Source organism: Mustela nivalis (assembly GCF_964662115.1).
Source record: "Mustela nivalis genome assembly, chromosome: 1".
NCBI lineage: Eukaryota > Metazoa > Chordata > Mammalia > Carnivora > Mustelidae > Mustela > Mustela nivalis.
This window is the reverse complement of record NC_139020.1, coordinates 80,532,561-80,551,779: the sequence shown is the minus strand read 5'-3', so window position 1 is coordinate 80,551,779 and position 19,219 is coordinate 80,532,561. Positions and strand designations below refer to the sequence as shown.

General features: G+C 42.2%; 1 long non-coding RNA gene across 4 annotated transcripts in view; it reads left to right on the top strand.

Moving 5' to 3' along the window:
* The first annotated feature begins 343 nt into the window (after positions 1 to 343).
* LOC309841959 overlaps positions 344 to 19,219 on the top strand; it is a 75,567-nt gene continuing 56,691 nt past the window's right edge. For 3 of the 4 annotated variants that reach the window (XR_014299416.1, XR_014299418.1, XR_014299419.1), the window contains exon 1: positions 2,230 to 3,703. This is a non-coding gene — a long non-coding RNA (uncharacterized lncRNA). Of the gene's footprint in view, positions 946 to 2,229; positions 3,704 to 19,219 lie in introns of those variants that run through there. The other variant, XR_014299417.1, reaches the window with a different exon arrangement.

The window sequence follows — 19,219 nt, the reverse complement described above, 5'->3', positions numbered from 1 at the left end:
GCCTTCCAAACCCGGCCTCTCGGTCGTGGGGGTCTGAGGCCGCCGCCTGGGGGCCTCGCGCCCTGCCCGTCCTGCGCGGGAGGGACAGGGAGGACCCGCCCCCGGGAGGGAGACCCGGGAAGGGGCCCCCACGGCGCCCGGACTGCCGGGAAGCCGGCGCGGTCGGACGCCCGGGGCGCGCGGGAGGCGGGCTGCGTTGCCGGGCGACTGACCCCGGCGACCTGGCGTCTACTCCCGAACTCGGAGGGGGTGGCGGCTGTGCGTCAGGGGGCGGTGAGGGGCAGGGCCCGCTGAGGCCAAAGAGGGCGAAGGCCAGCCCTTGGGAGGTGAGGTTGTTTGTTGACGCCCCGGGACCGTTTTGTTGTTGTTGTTGTTGTTGTTGTTGTTGTTTTGTTGTTTAGTTTGGTTTGGTTTGGGTTTTTGTTTTTTAAGGCAGGATGGCCCGTGGCGTTGTCGCCAGGGGTAGGGACTTGCTGCATCGCGGCCTCAAAGCGGTCTGAAGGGCGCGTCCGCCCGCCCGAAGGCTCAGGGGTGAGTGCGCCGGCTGTCCCGGAGCCTCTCACGCTACGCCGCGTGCAAGCGAGGAAGCGCGTGTCGTGACGACAGGCGATGAGATCAGTTTGAATTACCACAGCGCCGGGGCTGGGGAGTGCAGCCTGTCACGCAGCCGCCGCCGGGCCCCGGCGCCGGCTCTGCCCTGGTGGCCGTGGCTGCGGCCGCCCCGCGCGCCGGCTCCGGCAGAGGGAGCTGGGGGCTGAATCAGCCCCGTCCTGGCGGTCGCCAGGGGAGCGTCAGAACTATTTCCAGAGGCCTCTAGGGGCTGGGGAGCCCGAGAAGAAAACCGGACAAAATGCAACTTGCACAGTTAGGGGACTGGATTCTTTGAGCAGCCCGGCTGGCACATGGAAAATTACTTATGTGAATCAGTGTCTTACACTGTGCCCAGTAGGTAACTGGCTAAAAACCACTGTAACGCGGAACGCAAGGGTCATTAAAATGTGCCTTTAATTTGTTTATAGTACTTCGTTTAACAGGCGGTGCACACGGCTTGCACATGCATGCATGAAATTTAATTTATACAGTCAAGTCTGGAGGCATGGTTTGGCAAGAGGAACAATTGCGAATTCAGTTAGGGTACAAACAGTAAGATTACTTAAAAGGACAAATGAACTGAAGAAAAAAAAATTTCAGACCATGACACAAGGAAGCCATTACATTCAGCTTTTCATGGTCTTGAACATCTTGTACCAACTCAACTATAATACACGGCGGAAACTTCTAATTAGACACAGAAAACGCAAGTATTTAGCTGTACCAGGCAAATATTTTCTTTTTAAAAGCCCTTATGTTATAGACACGTGATTTACAGCCATAACATGGAGAAATGTATCTTTAATTTTTGTTGTATTTCAGTCACTTCCTTAGTGAGTCAGTGATAGGTATGTCACTATGAAACAAAGGATTAATCACAACTGCAGAAAAATCTCTGCTTTGAATTTTAAATATTATGAGTGGGGGGGTTTTGGTTTTTGTTTTTAGAATTGTAATGTTTATACAGTGTGAGTTCAGTAATGAAGTAGGGGCTTGACCCTAAGTGCTTAGTAAATGCATCAAATAAGTATTTTCAATGAAGAAATGAATATGTGAGCAGTACTCTCTGACAGAGCTGAGAACTATAAAGTGTCATGAGTGAGTAATGGCAGTCCTACCACTGTCCCATGACTCATGTGTGATACTGGTACGATGGAAATAATGCCTACAGCATACCCACCTCACCAGAGGTGTGGGGAGGAATATTCCTTACTCACAAAAGGTGCTTTGAGATCTTTGGAGGAAGGTGATAAATTCAATTATTACAAATAATATACTGCTGTTATGGCAGCCTGTATATAAAATTACAAAAAGTATAAAATAATGTTTATTTATTTATTTTTTAAAAATATTTTATTTATTTATTTGACAGTAGGCAGAGAGGCAGGCAGAGAGAAAGGAGGAAGCAGAGAGTCCGATGCGGGGCTCGATCCCAGGACCCTGGGATCATGACCTGAGCCGAGTCCGATGCGGGGCTCGATCCCAGGACCCTGGGATCATGACCTGAGCCTAAGGTAGCGGCTTAACCCACTGAGCCACCCAGGTGCCCCTAAAATAATGTTTAAATGCAGCTGTGCTACCTTTTTTTTTTTTTGGTGTTTAGCCCATTGAGTACTAAAATACAGTGGGAGGCTGCATCCTTATGTAAATATTTGACTTATAGACATTTCACTGTTAGTTGACAAATACGATGTGCAAACCAGAAGTTCTAAATAATTAGTATTGAGTAGCATTTGTGGTGACGATTTTTTATATAAAAGCTGAGACCTCTGGCCTATGAAGTATCTAGGAGAAAACTAATTTTTGATAACCCTTCCTAATTTGATTTGTGGAATCCTGAAGACAAAGAGATCCTCTTGGTTTACTTTCCTGTTGCTCAGTGACCAAAAGTCCTGGATTCGAGATTTACTCAACACATTAAGGGACCTACTGTGTATTGAGCATTGTTCTAGGTATTAGAGATACACAGAAGTGAACAGAACTGTAGATTGTGTAATATTTAAATAATTTTGGTCTCTCTAACTACAAATAACCTTAGATATGGTAATACATGACATATATTTTTGTGTAAATGTAAAACTTGTTCCTTGTCTCATCTTTTAGAAGCAATCTCTAAGAAAGAGAAAGGAAAAGCCAAAACCAAACAATACTGCTATTTTCCATCATTCTCCATATCGAGGTTGCCCTCCTCTTTCTTAATGCCCTCTACTATCATTTTAAGGCAACACATGCCCTTTTTGCCAGGACACCGTACATTGTACAGTCTATTGACTGTATCATGTAGAGGAGGTGGGTAGGCACTGAATTCCAGCATCTACCTTCACCTGCTAAGACATGTGTTTTGCATCTACCTGAGGAAGGGGTATCTTTTTCTAATTTGAACACAGCACTGTAGAACCACCATGGCTCTCTTTGTTCTTCAGAGTTCTCAGGCAACTGACTGCCATCTGCCCTTGACATGTATTTTCATGTTATATTGAATAGCACTGCTCTGAGTAGCAAGACAGGGAACATTGGGGGATGGGGTGAAGTCAAGGCTGTAGAAGTGAACCAGCAACCCCAATCACCTTCCATGATTTCAAATAATATCTAGATAAATGAAAACTAGCTGAGGCGTGATGCTGTGTAAAATGTTCTGCAGCAAAGAGGAAGCAGTGACAGAGCAACAAAACTGCCTTTTCGGTTTTAGCAAACTGGAAGAACTGTCAACTCACAACAGGTTGCCTTAGTATTGCATTGCAACTGCAGAACATGATATAGTCAGACCACATGGCTCAACCTTTTGGCCGAGCTCATTTGTAGGATTTGATATCAGGTGATTTGATATAGGATATATGTCCTGCTGAACCCCAGGGATGGCCTTGGGTATTAAAGTGTTTTCCTTTTCCCGTTGCTAACTTCGCTGTGGTCTGTTGACATTACATCATGTTGCAAACAATGAGTGGTAAGAGTCTGCAGTGTCAGGATGTAGTGACCTGATTAGTCCAAACTCCTGCAGGGGAGCCGTGCGGATAGATGAGCCCCAACAAGACCTGAAGAACCATGTCGTTTTGAAATCCCAGGTGGATGGGCCACACCCTGAATACACCTTAAATCTCTTGTTGCTTTGAAGGTATAGTCATTGCTCAATAACTCCCAGGATGGAGTTAATTAGTTCTTTATATGACTTGAGTGAGAGTTTAAATGTAACTTATTAAAATTGTGCAAATGTGGGCATAATATAAATATATTTTAAAACTTGGAGTTAATATCATATAAGAGCAGGGAAATGATCCAAATGCCTTAACACCTTCTAAAATGTCATCTCTTTCTAATAGTAGTCAAGCAGTTAGATTCATGGCTTAACATATAAGCCTAAAGCAAATGAAACATGAAGAAATATGATTACTTTGCACTATACAATTTATCATTTTACTTATCAAGTAAAGATTCCTATGGTATTTATTAAATTGATTAATGATTATTTACAAAAGCCTTTGGAGAGTATTGCTTTCAATTTTATTGAAATTGAGAGCATCACTTTTCAGTTTTCAAGGTGGGGAAATGAAGAGATTAGTTAAAATACTCCATGAATCCAATACCTAGCACAGATAAGAATTAAAGCAATTGTGGAACTTTATACACAGAATACTCCTAGTAAAAATAGTTTACTACTATAACTGATATTAATGTAATTCCCTATCTGAGGCAATAAATGTTGCATGAATTATATTGTTTGTTTTCTGTTTGAGGACAAATACTGCTACATGTTGCTAGTATCATGCAGTCAATCATGATGATTGAATGAGTCAGTTAATGAATGAGTATGAGAGAAAACCCGTAAGAACTAACTTCGAAGCACCCCATTCTAATCCCTAGGCCCTCCCAGTTTCTCTCTTGCTCATTGCCTTTCCAGATTATTGATGTCTTACATGAGCAATCAGGAAAAAGGAAGCAATCCAGATGGGAGGCTAGCTATGGTCAGATGCCTCTGAAATGAAAAAAGTATTTGCAGATGTTTCAACAAGTGGAGGGGTAGGGCTGAGTCTAGGCCACAGGAAACAACTTCCACACCTTGGGGCTACTACAATAAAGGTATCATCACTCAGCAGCACAGGGTTCTGTTGGAAACTTGAAAAGGCACTCAGGATTGGAATGTTGCATGAATCCAGACTTGCCTCAGGAATGCCACAAGTGATCAGAACTAAGTATAGAAATTAATGTGATTTGTAAAAATAGCAATAAGGATCATAGTTATCTGGGAATCAAATCCTTTCATCACTTTAGACAGAGCTAATGAAACTAGAAGAACCCATCATTGATTTTGAGAGTCTCCCTCTAAATTAGTTGGCCTTTGGCTTTTGGAGAGCAAAGTTCAAATTCCAGTTCCTGCCTGACAGGAAGATCAGTCAGACACAAAGTAGATAGATAGTCTTTTAGACTCCAATCTGAAATAGCTGTGTGTAAAGAAGATTGGAGTCGAAGAAACTTTGTTTTCAGAGTTGCTGAATTCATTCACCTACTGTGTGATATTTTCCGTTGTGCCTTTTGAGGCCATTTACTAGATTTATGATATTTGCCTTTGTTAGCTAATCCGTTCAAATGTTTCTAAGAAATTTTAGACTTTTTAATGAAAAAGTGCTAAGTTCTTTTATGTTCTGTGCATGCCCTCTTCCAGAGCACATTAGTTCTCTAGCTGAACAGTGGATGATGGAGCACATGATCATAACTACCAGCTGCTTAATAGGATACTAATAAAATAGAAAGGCACTTTAAAAAGTGCTTTGAGGGGTGCCTGGGTGGCTCAGTGGGTTAAAGCCTCTGCCTTCGGCTCAGGTCATGATCTCAGGGTCCTGGGATTGAGGCCCGCATCGGGCTCTCTGCTCAGCGGTGAGCCTGCTTCCTCCTCTCTCTCTCTCTGCCTGCCTTTCTGACTGCTTCTGATCTGTCAAAAAAAAAAAAAAAATCTTTAAAAAAAATAAAAATAAAAAGTGCTTTGAGGGGTGACTAGGTGGCTCAGTAGGTCAAGCAAGCTGCTGCCTTGGCTCAGATCATCATCTTGAGGACAGAACCTGCAGGGAGCCTGCTTCTCCCTCTCCTCCCTGCTGGTACTCTCTCGCTATCTCTGTCTCTGTCTCTCTCTCTCCCAAATAAGTAAAATCTTTATAAAATAAAAAATAAAAAGTCTGCAGAACTAGGCTCAGCCATTTACTGTTTTTGTGCCCTGGTCGTATTACTACATGAGCCTATTTTCTCATCTCTAAATATGTAACAACTGGAGAATGGTTTTGTTTTGGGCTCAGTGAACAAGGAAGAGATTTTCTAAAACAATAATCTGAATGCTTGGCAACATTGGATTTGTTCCATAAAATCCTAAACTTTTCAGTTGAGAAGAACTTATAGTAACATAGCTGAGGACTTGACTAATAGAGATAAAGTTTTTAAAAAATTACAAGGAATAGAATAAAATGCTGACAATATTACTAAAAGTAACCGGGATATATAGGAGATAGAGAAAAATTAATTAACCCTAACATTATTAGAGAATTATACATATGTTGCTATTCTTAATGAATTGTCTTTTGTAAATAATGGAATTCAAAATACAAAGACTAAATGAGAATGCTGGCAGCAAATCCTTTTGTTTTTGTTGTTGTTTTTAAACCTAAAAAAGCCACAGAGGTGTGTCAGATATTCTGAGATTCTCTATTATAGAATTAGATCATTAGCACAAGGAAGAGATTTAAATGTCAAGATCACATTCTTCATTTTATGGATGAGGAAGCAAATTCAGAGAGGAAAATTAATTCATTTAAAAACAGTATTACTGTTGTTACCATCTTCATCACTACAGGTACTATGCAAGGCACCAGTGTCTGTTCTGGGAATCCAGCAGTGAATAAGACAGATGTGGTCTCTTGCCCTGAATCACTCAGTTAATGGAGGAGCTAGAAACAGAAATGAGTCTGTGGATTTCTAATTAAAAGAGCTTCCATTAATCAAGTACTGACTCCAGACCAGGCCCTAAGTGTTTCACCTACATTAAGTGACATAATCTTCGCTAATTTACAGTAGGATGGAGTGTGTCTTCCCACTCCTGTTGTCTCCTTCCCTGTGAAGGGAGCTCCATTAACATATGAGTCCTGGCTTTTCTCCCTGCCTTATTTACTCTGCCCAAGGGGAGATAAAGTGACATTTGAGTTTGGAGTGACTGTGCCTAAGTAACTCAGTCCCTTCCCTTCTCTTTTCTTAGGACAATTGTGCCTGAAGGGAAGCTTTGTCTTTTGCACTTCTGGGCCCAAAGATGAACAGGGCAGAAGGAGGCCTCTTCAGGTCTTGTGAGTGGGGAAACAAATTTCATAGCAGGGTTTTACATTAGGAAGCCCACTTTCCCATAAATAGTAGCTTTCTCATCAATAAAATTTCTGTGTGTATGTATGTAAGAAAGAAACATGGATAAAATTAAAAGAGCAAATAGGCAAGTGTGTCCTATCATATTCAAATCACCCCAAACCAGCCAAGTTCTACCCAGTGTGCATGTCTATGCTCCACTTTCTGACCCCACCTGCCCCAGCACTGAGGAAATAATATCTGAAAATAATCTCAGCATACCCTTCTTAGATCATATGCCCAAGCAGCGAAGCAGCTTTGCACGGCAGCCTGGACCTTTCGCAAATGGCACCAAAAATTAACCATCACAGCTTCTACACAGATTTCGCCCAAGTTTCCACGTTTCTAAAACTGTGTTTGCTGCTGGGCTTTCTAGGAGACAAAGTGGTGAAATGAAAAGACCTTGGGATTTATAGAAATAGAAGCCCCAATTTGACTCCACCTGAATAAGTCTGTCTAACTTGGAACCTCTGTTTTTCCTCTAAAGAACAACATAGATTGCCTTAATGAGCTTGCACGGTCATTTGAGACCCAAAGAGGAAAATGTATGTACCGGTGCTTTGTAAATGATAAAGGACTATAAAAATGTTAGTTGTTTTATAGGTTTAAAGATACAAGCTCTAGATAGTAGTTCTCATGTTTACTATGCATTTTAAGCTTGCCTTAATGCCAAGATGTTTGTATGGCTAGGTGGTTGATAGTGGCCTAGGTGATAATTATTTAAAGACTAAGAGGGGCACCTGGGTGGCTCAATGGGTTAAAGCCTCTGACTTTGTCTCGGGTCATGATCTCAGAGTCCTGGGATTGAGCCCCACATTGGGCTCTCTGCTCAGCGGGGAGCCTGCTTCCTCCTCTCTCTGCCTGCCTCTCTGCCTACTTGTAATCTCTGTCTGTCAAGTGAATAAATAAAATCTTAAAAAAAAAAAAAAAGACTAAGAACAACTCCACCAACTAAGCTCATCTCTCTCCCAACCAACATTATTTACTTAGTATAATTAAAAAATAAAAACCTCTCTTCTATTGCTGTCTACATTTTTGCCATTCATCTTTGGTGTTAGGTGGTACCTCTCAGTGACATTCCTGTAAATTCTGAGCAAGTTATAAAATACTTTTCCCTTAAGAAGAAGCAGCAGCAAATTTGAGAAGTAGGGGCCAAGTTGGGGAGGTTGATAGAGAGGCTAAAAACAAGTGAAAGGCATGGAAGGGTCAGGGCCGTCAGTTTCAACCAAAAGTTCTGATTTAAAAAACAAACAAACAAAACAACAACTGAGGAAGTAAAGGAGAAGGTAGCCAGGAGCAAGGGAACATTGTTTCAAAGTGGCATCCTTTCCATAAATCGTCTTAAGGCTTGCCCCCCACCCCCTGCCCGATCAATCTACCCTATCTCAACCTGAGAGTCAGAAAAAAATGAACTCCATCCCTGTCTCTCTGACTATCCAACTGTATGACCTTGGGTATGTAACTTTGCCTCCCTTGGTCTCATTTTCATTATCTGTAAATGAAAACTTTGGATAAATATTCTCTAAAGTCATTTCCACAAAAAAATATTCTGTAATTCTAGCAAAGAGCCTGTGAATTCCCTCCTCTTTCGACATTTAAGTCTTACCTTCCTCCAGGGGAAGAATTTATCTTAGAAATGTGCAAAGAAGTAGGTGTGTGTCTGTGTGTATGTCTCTGTCTATATGACTATGTGTTAGCATGTGTGTGTAGACACCAATGGTAAAGTTAGAACATCATAGGCTGGAGAGAAGCATTTCTGGAAAATTAGAACAGAAATTAGTCAATTGTATACTATCTTATTTGAACCACTTCTCTTATAAACAAAGAAACTCCCCAAGAAGTTGTTCCAATTTTAGTTGTATTCAGACACATTCACAGTTCAGTTAAAAAAAACTGTTGAGCCTTACATATCACACTTGAAATATTAAAGAATACATACTGGCATTTAAAGCAAGCACCAGCCTAAAAGCATACAGACTTCTTGATAATTGCTCTGTAAGTCACCAAGAGAATAAATGAATAAAATGTCTATAATAGTTGTTAAATTCTCAAAATGATACAATTTTCTCCTGAGTGTACAGAAGAGATTCTCCATGTTTTTCTGTATGGGGATAATTTTGCTCACTGCATGAGTAGGATGAAGCAAAAAGAATAACAGAAAGAGGTCAACTATATGACCTCAGGCATTAGAAACAGAACAATTTAGGGAGAGGGATTCATTGATTCAGTATTAATCATTTCTGAAAATCTGGTGGAATCAAAGACATTCCCATGTCTTTCATGTACTTTAATAAGCTATTAATAACTTTGGCATCTATTAAATAAAATTCTATTCTACAAAGAGATAGGAATACTATTGTCCTGCTTCTTGTTTATATAGATGACCTATCTAATTACTTTCTCTATTAAACATGACTACTGGGGCGCCTGGGTGGCTCAGTGGGTTAAGCCGCTGCCTTCGGCTCAGGTCATGATCTCAGGGTCCTGGGATCGAGTCCCACATCGGGCTCTCTGCTCAGCAGGGAGCCTGCTTCCCTCTCTCTCTCTCTCTGCCAGCCTCTCTACCTACCTGTGATCTCTCTCTGTCAAATAAATAAATAAAATCTTAAAAAAAAAAAACACGACTACTGCTTCCAGAACTGAAAACTATAAGCATTAGACAAGGCTAGAGATGGGAGACCGGAGAAAATCAAGAAGTTTGGGGAGGGAAGAGAGTATACAGAAAAGACTGCAGTCTTTGAACAGAGATATGGGCTTAAATCCTATTTCCACTAAATCTAAGATTTATTTGATTTTTCTCATCCATAAAATAGGGCTGATACCTGCCTTACAGTTGTAAAAATTCCTGATATTGCATGTGAAGTACCCAACAGCCACTCAATACACAGTAGGCATTATCATTATTCCCCTGTTAATAATGTGCCCATGGGGCAAATAGCTAGCTGTTCTTCCTGATTTAAATTTGAAATCATGCTCCTTTCAGGTCTTAACTCCTATGAAATTATGCTGTTTCAGAAAAGTTATGGAATATTCCTAAGACTACCTGGGAAGATAATGATGGTTTTTTAGAATACAGTCTAATTTCTGACATAAAGAAAAGAAAAAGAAGAGGGGAGAAGGAAGAGGAACAAAAGGAGTGGGATTAAAGAAAAATGAGGAGAAGTCAAAAGAAGAAAATGAGCAGAAACAAAAAGAAAAAGGAGACCTAGGTCTTTGTACCTGCATTTAGCCACATTCAAGAGTTTACTTAAGCAGTGCCTGGATGGTTCAGTCAGTCAAACATCCTCCTCTTGATTTCAGCTCAGGTCATGATCTTGGTATCATGGGATCTAGCCCCACAATTGCTCTGGGCTCAACTGGGAGTCTGATTGAGATTCTCTCTCTCTCTTTCTAAAATAAATAAATCTTTAAAAAATAAAAAAAAGTCACTTAAGTCCCCCCCTGATGGTTTTCATGAAAATCCCAAGGCTTTTCTTGCTTGACTCATCCAACTGTAATAGTTCTTTGAGCTAAAATACCTTTTTTTGGACTTTTTCCAGACCAGCAGACTTCTACTCTTCTTCTAGGCTCTCACTGAATCTCACTGGAGGACCAACATACCTAAAGCATATACTATATGCTCAGTATTTTGCTAGGTGCTTTACTTGAGCTGCCTCATTTACCATGGGTGTAGTCCTGAGAGGGGGAAATTATCAATCCTTTATAGAAGGAGGCAACTAGGAACTAAGACAATTAGCCAGAAAAATAGTCAAGCCTGGAATGGATCCCAGGACTGAAAGATCCAAAAGCATTCATTTTATTCTTTGCATCACAGTGCATATAATACTGACCGTCTCTATCAGAATGAATGAGGGGTGGAGTGGCAGAAGGAGAGGGAGAGAGAATATTTTTTTTAAAAGATATTTATTTATTTAAGAGAGAGAGAGAGCAAGCATGCACCTGCATGGGGAGGGGGAGAGGCAGAGGAAGAAAGAATGCCAAGCAGACCCCAGCTTCTTGGGGAGGCTGACAGGGGCTCTATCCCATGACCCTTAGTTCATCACCCCACCACTTAACCAGCTGAACTACCCAAGTGTCCCTGTTTTGTTTTGTTTTGTTTTTTAAGGTTTTATTTTTTTAGGTAATCTCTACACCCAACATGGGGCTTGAATTTATAACCCTGAGATCCAGAGTCTCATGCTTTACCGACTGAGCCAGCCAGGCATTCCTCACTCCATTTTGTTTTAATTTGTTACTTTTATTCTCTCATCTGCCAATTCTATTCTGTTAAACATTTGTTGAACATCATCTATGGGTGAAATACTGGATTGTATTCAGGCTTTTAGTAGGCTATAATTTTTTTAAATTTTGTTTTGTTCTTATTTATTATTTCCTTGTTTTTTAAATTGTGGTAAAAAACACATAACAAAATTTACCATCTTAACAATTTTTAAGTGCACAGTTCAGTAATGTTAAGTATATTCACATTTTATGCAACTGTAAATCATTTTGTTAATGTCTGTAATTCCTATAGTGCTTAATGCATGTTTGCTGAATAATCAGGACTTTGCCACCCAATCTTAAAACTGCCAATGCTCCTGAGTGCACCATGCCTGAAGGGATCCTAGGCAGCCCTGTGGGCAAAGACAGAGTTAATATTTCTACGTTCCTACTTAAGAGCTGTCATGTATCCTAGATCTTGAATTTTATTTACTAATTTTCAAAATAGCTCATAAACTCGCATGGTTCCAAATTGAACAAGTATAAAAGAGTGTACAGCGAAAATGCTCCCATTCACTCCCCAGACATCCAATTTCTCTCCCTGGAGATGACATACAGAAGTTACAGATGAGTTCCCTGTTGATCAACATTGAGTGATTTGAGGGGGTCCAGTCTTTTGCTGGTAAAACACTGCTGCAGCAAACAGCCTCGACATAGAGCATTTTGCAAGTGTGCAATCATATCTGTCTGATACATTTCTAGACTTGGGATTACTGGGTCAAGGGTGTGTACATTTGTGGTTTGAGCAGGCATTGCTGGGGATTTTTATATTACCGCCCTCCCTCTCCACTCCCTAGCAGTGGAGAACTGTAGTGCAATGACAGCTGTTACTTACTGATAATGGCAGAGTGAATTGTGTGGAGGCCGAAAAAATAGAACCATTACCGGCTGGCTTCTTTTGGTCAGGATTTCCAATTCATGATGGAATCTGCTTGACCAGGATAGTCCTGTCTCGCCAAGCCTCCTCGAGGTCTCCTGGAGTCACTAGCCCAGGGTTATTTACCGGCCTTGAGTCACATGCTCAACTGAAGCAGCCTCTTTCTGCAGGCAAACACTGGGATTAGGATATCTGTAGGGTGACCAGACTCTCCATCTTCCTAGGATGGCCCCAGGTTATGTCTGTCGTCTAGCATAATTACCAACCGAACTTACTTCCTTTCATGCTCAGAAGTGTCCCAGTTTGACCTATAACTTACTAACATTGCCTAAGTTAGGGCATTGCTGTTCCTACTGGGTTTAAAGAGCCATTGGATCTGTAAAGGTGCCTGAGGAGAGACTCTCAGAGGGAAAGGAAGAGGCTAAGCAGGTGACAACCCGTTGCCACTGTCTAGTGTGACTAAGAGGAGATTAAGCTTATAGCAATGAACACATTTTTATCTAATAGGAGTTAGAGGTTTCTCAAAACTTTTAAGTCAGTTGCACTTGTCCCCTCTCTGATGACATGTTGAGTACTGTCAGGCATTTCCTCCACCAGAAGAGATCACTGAGAATCTCTTGAGGCAGTAATCGCTTGACCTCGGCAGATACAGCATCTGAATTTACCACTTATTTGACAGTGCAGATGGGGCCAGGCCTTGAACTAATGGACCACTTGTGGCTTTTACCAAGAGCTTCCCCAAATGCTCATTTATTTGCTCCACGAGAGTCAGAGCATGGAGCCTGGTCTAGGTGAGAGAATGGGCAAGAATGACATTCTGAGTTCAGTTCAAAGATGCTGCACTTTGATTTATTTCCAAAGCAGCATCCAAGCAGTGCGAAGGATAGACATGAGGTAAGGCAGATGCAGCTGCCCGTTGCCTCCTTTATTCTTCAGAGAGACACATAAATTTGGTGGTCTTGGCAGCCTGAAGAGAGTGAGATGTCTGGGAGGTCAGGGGAGCCCAGAAGTAGGGGCTCACTATCTTTCAACCTCCCACCACATCAGCAACCAGAAACAATTTATGCTACCATATAAGGCCAAAATGTGGTTCTCTGGCGGGCTACTTCCTTCAGGCTAGTGTCCAGATTCCAGACCTTGAAATGGTTGCTGTGCCCAGCCTGGGGCAGTCTCTCCTTATCTACACCTGGGCAGTGGGGTGTAGGAGTTTTCTACTTACTTTGCAGGCAGGCTTGGCCTTGGTCTACCACAAACATATTTGAGCCTTTAAGTTCTCAAACAAACTCTTGGCCTTCTCCTGAATTAACACAGGCTAAAGGACGTCTGTGTTGATTGTGATCCTCTAACCCCATGGGCCAGGCTTTCCATTTGGTTAATCACGTTGCCTCATCTCTTGCTGATTACTCTTGATTGCAAAAGCCCAGCTCTTCAATTGCTGCGGGATTCTCTTTGTCCTTCAGAACTGTTCCTTCTGCGAAAACAATTCATCCCTTGCACACATGCAACTCTCATCTTTTTCTCTTCGTTTACAATGTGTATTCCCTCCACTGTTGTTTCCACCCTAGCCATATGTGTCTTCTTACTAGCTCTTCCAACAGTCTCACAGCCTCTGTACTCTCTGGACACAAAGAGGTGGAGAGTGTTCCCAAAGCGCACTCCCCACCCAAATCTGTGCCCAATCACAGCAAACATGGCCAGTGACAAAAACCAGCCACCAACAACTGGTAATACCACTAATCTATGCCAAACAGGACAGATGAACATTTCCCCTGGAGCCCAGTTTTGTTCAAATCTATGGAAGCGTGTTGTTGTAAAGTTCTTAAAGAAAGTAACTTATTTTCCTCCCTGTTTCACTTCCTTTTTTCCCCTTTTCTCAACCTCTCAATCAAAGATGGTTTAAGATGGCTTGTAGAGTCCAAAGAAGCTGATGAAGGCTTGAATGACAGGAAGAAAGTGGGTGGCCTATAAAAACAGGAAGACTACAAAAGTAAAAAGAGAAGAAGAGTGGAGCATATCACTGCTAACTTGGATCTTCTAGATGCCCATTAAGTTCACGTTTGATTTGTATCAGTTTGCAAAAGCAAACACAAGCCCAGCTCCTCTCTACCAGTCCCTTCCAACAAGGGAGGATGATTTTGTAGGAGAGGCTGTGCTAAGAGATTACCCTTCCCACACACCAATATTATGTTTGGCTTTCTGACTTGCTTCTACTAATGAAATGTGAGTAGAGAGGGCATGTGACATTTCTAGCAGAAGCTTTAAAAACCATTGCATAGTTCTGCCATGGCGCTTCCCTCTGTTATAAAATGACCAATGTGTCATAGGTGGGGATTGCTCCTGCAGTCCAAATCCCAAAATAAAGATGACCTGGAACAGAAGCTGATCTGTTATTGACATGAGTGAGAAAATAAACCAGGAAACAACCTTTGTTGTTGTAACCACCAAAATAGAAGGTTCATCTGTTATTGCAGCATAATGCGGCTTGACCTGGCTGATAAAGCCATTAATTCCAGAAAGCTGAGAGAGAGAGCGGCAGTATAAATGTTTGGGGTGGGGGGGAATCAAGGGTATTATGGCACAATGACACAGGAGACTTAGGAACCATTGAAACATCAGGAGGACCTCCTGATTCTTATAAGAGGAGTCAGTATCAGGGAAAACCTACACAAGGACTCCTTCAGAAAATAGGAGGGGAGAAAAGGGACACAATTCAGAATGAATTGAAGAACCAAAGTACCTTATTCTTAGTTACCTGTAGTGTAGAAACGATATAGACTTTGAGGGCTAAGACTAAGAAAAAAGCCAATATTTTCCTTTCCTCCAGCCCAAGTTTGACTGCTTGCAGTATGATCTTGGAGTATGATTAAAAGCCCCAGATGGAATTCCTAAGGTGCCCCACACATGTCTCCATGTGGAAGGTACTGTTTTAGAGAGCACGTGGAAGTTATGGTCATTTCAGGTCCTGCCTACTGCCTGGGACAATTCCTATGGTTATAATCCATCTAGGGAGGCTGCAGGGGTCCCAGCTAGGAAAACCAGGCCCTGGACTGGCATGAAGCTCAGAGAGAAGAGCTTTTAGGGCCATTTCCTACCTTTCTATATTCTTTGTCTTATCTGTGCTTTGGGTTCAATCGATGTTGAAAGCAAGGATTCTAATCTTCTCTCTGGTGCTGAGAGAAGTTGTATTTAGAGGTAGGTTTTCCCCACAGGATGAGAATGCTGTTTTCCTCGTTCACACTGCCACAGAGCTGGTTAACTTCTGTCTGTAGCAGGTCCAGAATAGGAGGTCAGAGTCACACATACTGCCTAGGTCTCTGGGAGGCAGCAGGGCAGTGGGTTCCTTTAAAGTGTCATCCTTGGAGCATCAGCATCACCTGGAAACTTGTTAGAATGCAAATTCTTGGGCCTCATCCAACACCTACCAAATTTAAAATTCTGGGAGCGGGGCCCAGCAATCTGCTTCAACAAGCCCTCCAGGGGATTCTGATACACACTTAAATTTGAGAATCACTGCATTGGACACTTAAATTTGAGAATCACTGCATTGGGGGGCATCTGTGAACAACATGCGTCTTTCTCAAGACCTGTCTTAATAGACCCAGGCTAAGACAGGATCAACTCCAAACCCTCCTCTGAGCTTATTGAATGAGGATCCACTCCACTTGCCAGCAGGGCCTTCCTATCTTCATAGCACACCTCAAAGTGGAGAAGGGATGAGAAGGGTTCAGGTCTTCCCATGGTGCCATATCAAGCACCTTCGCCAGCACCTCTTGGACCAATCCAGCTCAAGCCGAGGCCAGAATTGGAAGCCACAGATAAATGTCTCTGTTCCTATAAGGTCCACATAAGACAAAAGAGGCTGGGGATGAAATCCACTCTGTGAGTTGGTATCGTCTCCATTTTACACACAGGAAACCTGACAAGAGATTTAAATAACTTGTCACAATCATAAAATTAGCAAGTGATGGAGCTGGGATTTAAATCCAAACAGTCTAAATCTGAATCTGCTGGAAAATTGTTTGCAACATTCCTGGGCACACACTTTGAGAGTCCTGCTCAGAAATAATTGATTTGATCGATTTGAAGCCCATGCCCAAACGGTCCCCTTATGTCAGCCTGCTGTCACCAGTCATTTGCTTTCCAAACTGAGGCAGTTGACCCAAACATTAGTAAGTGAAGGTATAATTCAAATTCCAAGATAGACATATTGTTATTTCTCTTAAACGATTTGCCCTTTAAACTCTTCTCCAAATGTAGGGGCAAGAGCTGCAAATTGAGCTCTAAGCTCTAGACACCTCTGCTGGAGTAGCTCATGGGCATCCCACATTGCGCATGCGCTGGTAGAGCTCTTCATTCCAGCCCACAGCCTGCCCCTCCCCTGGCCTTCCCTAGCTCAGCGAACACAACACAGTGGTCCAGCCAAAATCTTAAGTGCCATTTCTTCTTCCTTCCTTCCCTCTTTCTCCCGTATCCATCTACTTGACTTCAACAGTAAGTACTGGTATGTCCCAAACTGTATTCCGAATCCGTGCCCTTCTTCCCACCTCTACTGCTACCATCTAGGCCAAGTCGCCATCTCCTTTCATGGACTGCTAGATTCGCCTTCCAACCAGACTTCCTGTGTTTACCATCTCACCTCCTTAGATCCATTCTGCACATATATTCGGAATGACCTTTTGAGAATACACCAGCTATCCTTCATCTAATTATTCAACTTATGTGGTTGTTCTCAGTAATAAATGGTCACATTTGCAGTTACTGTATTTGTTCTTTTAAGTTTACTTCTGAATCCTAAGTAGAAAATAAATTGGCCCAGGGAAAGCAAAAAACAAATATAAGTCAATAAATTAATAAACGCACACATACATGCATACAGTACACTGGCTATATCCCTCTCCTGTTTAAGTCCTCGAGTGTTTCCCCATTACATTTAGAGTAAGAGCCAAATTCCTTTCTTGGGCCCACAGAGGCCTCAGAGGCTCCAGACCCTGACTAGTCCCTGGCCTCCCTTCCTCCCCTCACCCTGGCTCATGTCTCTGCACCATGTCTGGCCTTCCTTTCATTCTTCAACAGGAGAGGCTGCTCATTGCTGCATTAGGGTAGAAATGCTATTCCCTCCACCCCCAGCTTCTTTCTTGGGATCTTGAACTGACAATCCAAGTTATCATCTGTCAGTCCTCTGAACAAATACATTTCCTAAGAAAACTTTTGCCTAATCATTCTTTTTTTTTTTTTTTCGAAATTTATTTATTTGAGGAGGAAGGGGTAGAGGGAGAGAGAATCTCAAGCAGACTCCACACTGAGCACGGAGCCCAATGTGAGACTCAAATCTCACAACCCTGAGATCACAACGTGAGCTGAAACCAGGAGTTGTATGGTCAACTGACTATGCCACCCAGGCATTCCCCCAAGCCGCTTTTTTTAAACAAATGCCCACCCCACCTAATCTTCCTAGTGAAGGGATCAGAACATGCATTCCCAAAGTTGCTACTTTGGCATATTGATTATTTTGAGCTGAAGGCAATTGAAAAACAGCAGATACAGGAAGGGCTCTCTTCCCTTCCCCCACTCTAAAAAAGCAGGGCATAAATTTCCTTTGAGAAAGATGCCCTGCTGGTACCAGAAAGAATAGAAAATTTTTATCACTGGAGCTGGGGAGTTGATGCCAAGATGAGCCCACAAACCAACAAATCTTATTAAAGTAATCCTTAGCTTCCATTTGTTTCCCTCATATATTTCCTAGTCACTTTCCCACAATTTACCACCCCCAGAGGTCCAAACCTCTTCCCTTTATCCAGTTACTTCTTCACAATTTCTCACCATTTGTTGAAATAGCATAAAAGCCCCCAAGTCTGTTTTCACCTTTTTCCTGTGATGTCCTCTATGCCAAGTAAGAATACTAACATCAAATAAAATGTGTATGCTTTTGTCCTGCTTAATGTCACTTGTCAGCTGAATTTGCAACCCTAGCTACAGAAATAAGAGAGTTAGAGAAAAAACTTTCCTTCCCTACAGTCGCACTTCCTTATCGAAATGTATTTTGCATACTTACTGTTTTGTTTAATGTCCTCTGCACTAAAATGTAAGCTCAGTGAAGGTAAAAGGAGCACTTGCCCTATTCATACAATATGTAAGGCCCGGCACATAGCTGGTGCTCAATAAACATCTGTTAAGCTACTAAATCTGCAGAGGTGATGTAGTTTAAGCCCCAAGGAGAACGAGGTATCTGAGAGAGAATGTTAACAGAAGAGCCTCACTAACTGCCCACCATTGACAGCATTATTCGTTTCAGGTCCCACACACAGGCCAAGCCACCACCTTGACTGAATACTTATTAAACACGATTAAAGGTAACAGGTCTCCTAGTTTCAAGAGAAAGGAAGAAAAGTGTGAAGATTTGAAGAAAGGGAAAATGAACTACCAGGAAAGGGACTAGTGAATAGTCCACAGCAAGAAGTCTAAATGTAGAGCAGATATCGAATCCTAAACGCCTGGTTTTCAAAAAGCAGTCTTAACACAGAAGCCTGGAGAGAGAAAATGGGTAGGGGTGTGGGGTTCAGAGAGAGAAAGCAAGAGAGACGGAGACGCAGGGAAAAACTGGGGCAGAGAGTCATTAGATCATAAGCCCTCTTCTGCTCAGTCGTGGATTCAAACTAACTCTTCACACCAAACAACATGCATACATCTATTCACTGAGGAGAAGGGTAGTCAACAGAGTATTTTATCATATACAAAGAGAAAGAAAACAAGTGTGACGTGGAGGCCTTTGCCAAGGTGACAGCAGTAACAGCCTTCTAACAATAGTTGGTTTGCCCAGTGACACAGGCACGTAGACTCTGACGGCCATGATGACCTCTTCAGGTTTCATGTGCTACGTGACCTTTCCCATGAAAAGTCTGCTGTGGGGGGTCTGGTGTGTGCCGTGCAACAGTGATGCTATCCCCCTGCAATCAAGAGTTTATTAGCCAAGAAGTACCAATAAAGCGTCAGTGTAGGGAAATGCCAAAACAGAAAGCCAAATGATTTTTAAAACATAAACTTCTTAAAATGGAAGAGGTATTTCACACACACACACACACACACACACACACACACACATTCGTTTATAGACCAAGAGAGCTT